This window comes from Saimiri boliviensis, chromosome 1 (genome assembly GCF_048565385.1).
Source record: "Saimiri boliviensis isolate mSaiBol1 chromosome 1, mSaiBol1.pri, whole genome shotgun sequence".
Taxonomy (NCBI): domain Eukaryota; kingdom Metazoa; phylum Chordata; class Mammalia; order Primates; family Cebidae; genus Saimiri; species Saimiri boliviensis.
This window is the reverse complement of record NC_133449.1, coordinates 239,336,673-239,342,634: the sequence shown is the minus strand read 5'-3', so window position 1 is coordinate 239,342,634 and position 5,962 is coordinate 239,336,673. Positions and strand designations below refer to the sequence as shown.

The 5,962-nt window shown below is 39.5% G+C and overlaps 1 non-coding gene across 1 annotated transcript; it reads right to left on the bottom strand.

The window, feature by feature from the left end:
* Positions 1-3,049: 3,049 nt before the first annotated feature.
* On the bottom strand, positions 3,050-3,155 carry LOC120365688 (U6 spliceosomal RNA). The gene has a single exon (XR_005580570.1). It is a non-coding gene; the product is annotated as a U6 spliceosomal RNA (small nuclear RNA).
* Positions 3,156-5,962: the final 2,807 nt, after the last annotated feature.

The window sequence follows — 5,962 nt, the reverse complement described above, 5'->3', positions numbered from 1 at the left end:
CAGCACTTTGGGAGGCCAAGGCGGGTGGATCATGAGGTCAAGAGATCGAGACCATCCTGGCCAACAGGGTGAAATCCCAACTCTACTAAAAATACAAAAAATTTAGCTAGGTGTGGTGGCACACACCTGTAGTCCCAGATACTCGGGAGGCTGAGGCAGGGGAATTGCTTGAACCCAGGAGGCAGAGGTTGCAGTGAGCCGAGGTCACGCCACTGCACTCCAGCCTGGCGCCTGGTGACAAACTGAGACTCTGTCTCAAAAAAAAAAGAAGAAGAAGATACCTTGAGTCAAAGCCCAGAGTACAGGGTGCTAATTACTGTGTCTTTTATTTCATGTTCATATTCACTGACCTCACATTTGCTTCAGAAACACAAATGCAGATTACAAAACCAAACATGAGTTATATGTTGAACATGAGATAGAATGAACTTCGAAAACACTGTTAGTTTTCGTGATAAACCAGAGCTCAAAAGTTAGCCCTATATTTTCCTGTAGAAAATTACAGATGGAGGCCAGGAGCAATGGCTCATGTCTATAATCCCAGCAATTTAGGAGGCTGACGCAGGTGGATCATCTGAGGTCAGGAGATTGAGACCAGTCTGGCCAACATAGTGAAACTTCTTCTCTACTAAAGACACAAAAATCAGCCAGGTGTGGTGCCTGTAATCTCAGCTACTCAAGAGGCTGAGGCAGAAGAATCGCTTGAACTCGGGAGGCGGAGTTTGCAGTGAACTGAGATCACATCACTGCGCTCCAGCCTGGGCAACAGAGCAAGATTCCATCTCAAAAAAAAAAAAGAAAGAAAGAAAGAAAAAGAAAATTACAGGCTGTTCTCTCTGGTGAATCAGAAAACAGCTTTCATGACTTAAACCTAGTATCTTACGCTAATCTGTATGTGTCTTGATCTAAATATGTAGCATTTTGGATACACACACTTAGGTGATTTGGCTTCATTGTTTTGTTTTGACAGGCAGCTTTTGTGTCTCTCTTCTATAATTTAGTCTAGGGCTTCTCAGCCTCCACACCAATGATGTTTTGTGCTGGATAACTCTTTGCTGTGAGAGCTGTTCTGCGCATTATAAGATGTTCGGTAGCATCCCTGCCCTCTACACACAAGATGCCAGCAGCACCTTTCCTGCTATCTCCACCCAGTGTGACAACCAAAAATGTCTGTGGATATTGCCCGGTGTCCCTGGAGGGGAGGTTGGGTAATATCAAAAATTAGGAATTACTGCATATTTTATGAGAGTTAACTATTTTTTAAAATAGTGAGAAAATTAACATTGTTACATCATTGCAGAAACTTTGATGTCTGCATGCACACGTATGTTTATTGCAGGACTATTTCCAATAACAAAGACTTGGAACCAACCCAAATGCCCATCGAAGATAGACTGAATAAAGGAAATGTGGCACATATACACCATGGAATACTGTGCAGCCATTAAAAATAATGAGTTCATGTCCTTTGCAGGGACATGGGTGAAGCTGGAAAACATTATTCTCAGCAAACTAACACGGAACAAAAAACCAAACACAGCATGTTCTCACTCCTAAGTGGGAGCTGAACAATGAGAACACATGGACATAGGGAGGGGAACATCACACACCAGGGCCTGTTGGGGTTTAGGGGAAAGGGGAGGGAGAGCATTAGGACAAATATCTAATGCATACAGGGCTTAAAACCTAGATGACAGGCTAAGCACAGTGGCTCACACCTATAATCTCAGCACTCTGGGAGGCTGAGGCAGGTCAATCATGAAGTCAGGAGTTTGAGACCAACTGGCCAATATAGTGAAACTCCTTCTCTACTAAAAATACAAAAATTAGCTGGGCTTGGTGGCATGCACCTGTAGTCCCAACTACTTGAGAGTCTGAGGCAGGAGAGTTGCTTGAGTCCGGGATGCAGAGGTTGCAGTGAGCCGAGATGGCACCACTGCACTCCAGCCTGGACAATGGAGCAACACTCCATTTCAGAAACCTAGATGACAGGTTGATGGGTGCAGCAAACCACCGTGGCACATGTATACCTATGTAATAAACCCGCACGTTCGACACATGGATCCCAGAACTTAAAGTAAAATTTACATATAAATAAATAAACACCTCAATGTCTGGCTTAATAGAAGACACCTGGATCCTCATGTCTATTACTTCTTTCATTATGCTGATATATGTATAGTTGGAAAATGAAGGAGTATTTTAATAGATTTTCAAACAGTTGTGGATATTTTTCTTTACTGTTACCCCCAAATCACCAGTCGTTTCTTAAATGTTGCTTGTGAAATTAAAATTCTTCCATTTTTCACTTTGAATGGTTCTTTTACCTGTGCATTAATCATTTGGAAAATACTGGTTCACTGAGTTATGTTGCTTTTCCGAAATTTGACATGTTTTATCATCAATGTTATTATTTTAATATCAAAAAAATATGATTGTTAGCTGGGCACAGTCAGGTTCACCTGTAGTCCCTGTCACTGGGAGGCTTAGGTGGGAGAATCGCTTGAGCCCAGGAGTTCTAGTCCAGCCTGGGCAACAGAGTGAGACCCTTTCTCCAAAAACAATTTTATTTTTCTAAATCACAATTGTTAACATCATCAGCAATCTCATCAGCAAAGCCTTAAGTATTAGGATATTGTCAAGCCAGCAGCGGTGAATACGAATTTTCCAAAATTCTAATTTTCACTTGAAAGCTAAATTTTATCACTGGCAGCAAATACCGCCAGTTGTTTTACTTGAAGTGACAGACTCACTTCATTAATTTTTGAGAAAATGTCTTACAAATTCTCAAGTATGAATAACTATAATTTGTCTGTCAGTTGTTCTTTCAAGTTAAAAAAAAAAATGTGTATTGTGCAAAACGGCTCTTCAGCTTGTATCTCATGCAATTAAACGTGCACTTTCCCTCGCACCGACCGACACACTTGAGTATGCAGCCACAGCGTTTTCTGTGCAGATCCCATTTTGTCATACAGAATATTTTTAAAGTGTACACAATGGTTGAGATTTCAGAAGTGTTTTAAATGCTGTTTCAAAGACATTATTTTTTGAAAATATAGAAGGCTTCACAAATGTGTATGTCATCCTTGCATAGGGGCTGCACCAATTTCTCTGTATCATTTTAATTTTAGTATATGTGCTGCTGAAGCGAACACTCAAAGACATTCTTAAGTGGAACAATGAAACTGGCTTTTTTTTTTTTTTTTCTGCAAGAGCCTTGTGGTGAAGTGTGGGAAGTAGAAAAGTTCCTTTTTAAAGTTTCCTTTCTTCTTAAAGAATAAGTGTGCTACTAACTTTGTTAAACTCTGTCTTATGTAGCTGTTAGACATGCCATGCTTACAGGCACGTAGTACATTCTATGTCCTTGTACTTTAACTGAGATATCTGTGCCGGACGTGCTCACAGGCATGCCCCAGCTCTCCATTGCTTTTACCTGTTTAGAAAAGCTTCAAGTTATTAGCCAATCGGGTTTTATTTTAGATTGTGAGGGCTGGCTCCAGCCAACAGAGATCAGACACAGCAGTAAGGACAACCCTCAATGCATAATAAAGAAATATGTCTGTTTGCCTTTGTTCTCTGTACTCTCATGGCAAGATGGTGAGTGGGAGTACCCTTCCTGCAGTCCAGGAAGTAAAAATTGCATTGCTGAAAGATCCTTTGTCCCAGTGCTAATTTTTCTTTGCAGCACCGAGCATCTATTTCCAACATCTATTTCCAACACGAAGAATACAGCATCTGCTGGCATAGTTTTATGCTAATGTCATTGTTTATGCTAAAACACAAACACCATTGTTGTAAATATCAACACGATAGAAAAGGCTATTGTTAATAATACTAGTATTAATAATACTAGGGCAAACAATGTCTTAGTATTACTATAAAAACTAGTTGTAACCTTGGGGATCCCCAGAGGCCCAAAGACTACACTCCACATATAATTTGAATAATATAGAAAATATCTGCTGACAGATATGCACAATAGTAGATACATTTCATCAAAGTAGGATTTAGTATACTCTAGGAGCTGCATGTAGCATTCCAGGAACATACCTTTCACTACCAATCAAAATTGTTGAAAGATGCCCTGGCACAGTGGCTAACACTTGTAATTCCAGCACTTTGGGAGGCCAGGGTGGGTGGATTACTTGAGATCAGGAGTTCAAGACCAGGCTGGCCAACATGGTGAAACCTTGTTTCTACTAAAAACACAAAAATGAGCTGGGTATGGTGGCAGGTGGCTGAATCCCATCTACTTGAGAGGCTGAGGCAGAAGAGAATCACTTCCACCCAGGAGGTGGAGGTTGCAGTAAGCCGAGATTGCGCCACTGCACTTCAGCCTGGGCGAAAGAGACTTAGTCTCAAAAAAACAAAATTGTTGAAAGATGTTTGCTCTCTTTGTCAAGAGTCTCAGGGGTTAGAAATATTCGTACAACACTTTAGTTTGTCTTGATGGAGCTGATATTATAAATTTTCCTACATTTTTTTGAAACTGTTTCCACATTTGGCCTAGACCCTCTTGGAGTAATGCATTTTAAAACCTTGTGTGTGAACACTACTTTCTGAGATTTGTAGAAAACTTGACTCTTTTTTTTTTTTTCTCTCTCAAATAATAGGTCCCAGTTCCAAGGAATCTGGTAAAGAAGTATGCCTTCTTTCAATTTCTAACACATAGCCTTTTTCAAATTAGGCACTCAATAAATATTTGTTGACTATAAAATTTAACTGATTGACCTCTTTTATGATCTTGGTAGTTTTATGATGTGATGATATGACTTTCAACCTCATCCATCTAGACTGGAGAGGAAAGTTTTTTAGACCCCTGGAAGCTTTGAAGGTAAAAGTCAGGTTCTTTATTGAAAACAGAGGGATGAAGGAAACATCTGCATACTGAAGAGCAAACCCGCCCCTTCCCCAAGGCCTTTCCAAAACGCTGGCTGCCAGTCTTGTATGCATACCCCTACCTTCAGGCAATGGAATGATTCTGTCTGAGAAAGCTGATAAGCCCAAGAGATAAATCTTAAAGATAACTGGCCTTTGGGATTCCACAAAGAACCAGATGGGCCTTGCGTACAAAAAGGCCTACCATCTGACAAGCCCCATCTTAAGCACACAGGAGAAACAAGGGAGAGGGTATCTCATGGAAGAAAGAGGTGATGAGAATTTCTAGGATGATAGTGAATGAACTCCTGGGATAACAACTCTTTAGTAAGCCAGATTGGAATAAGAAGCTGAAGTACTCCGAGAGGGGTGTCTTCAAGGGGGGAAATGGAACATAGAAATTGCCGATTGAATTTGACAATACTGAGGGGCATGTTAGACACTTGAATGGAGAATTCGAGTATAACTTATTGATATGTAAATAGAAAATCATAAATACAAAAGAAGCAATTAACTCTTGTAAAATTTAGAAGTTATACAAGGAAAAAAAATGTGTTCACAATGTACCACATGGCTCAACTGAGAACAATACTTACAAAATCAAAATAATGTAAATGCTATACTCTGACTTGGCCAAAAATTGTGAAAGATTTATGTTGGGAACATGAAGAAGTATTTGTGTGCAGTAAAGTCTAAGGGTCATAGTTATGAAATCACTAAATCCTAATCTAATAGAGAAAATCATGTCTAAATCAAGAAGTAGCAATATAGGTATGTTTCTTCAAAAACGGAATGAAAATCTGAAGAGCCTATAAGTTCAAAGTAGTTCTTCTAGGTGGTGGAACTCAGGAATGGGCAGGGTTGGACAAGATTATTTTTTCTTGTAAATCTTACAGAGTGATCAAGTTAAAAATGCATACATATATTACCTCAAATTATGTATAAAAATTAAAAATAAGTTAGAAAGTCAAAGATGTTTTACTTTCCACATGCTGGATCTGACTGTGTAACCAAACTTTTGCCTAAAAGTTTGTGGTAAATTAACTATACTCTTTGAATTTTTTCTGTGTAGAGACAGAAAGCA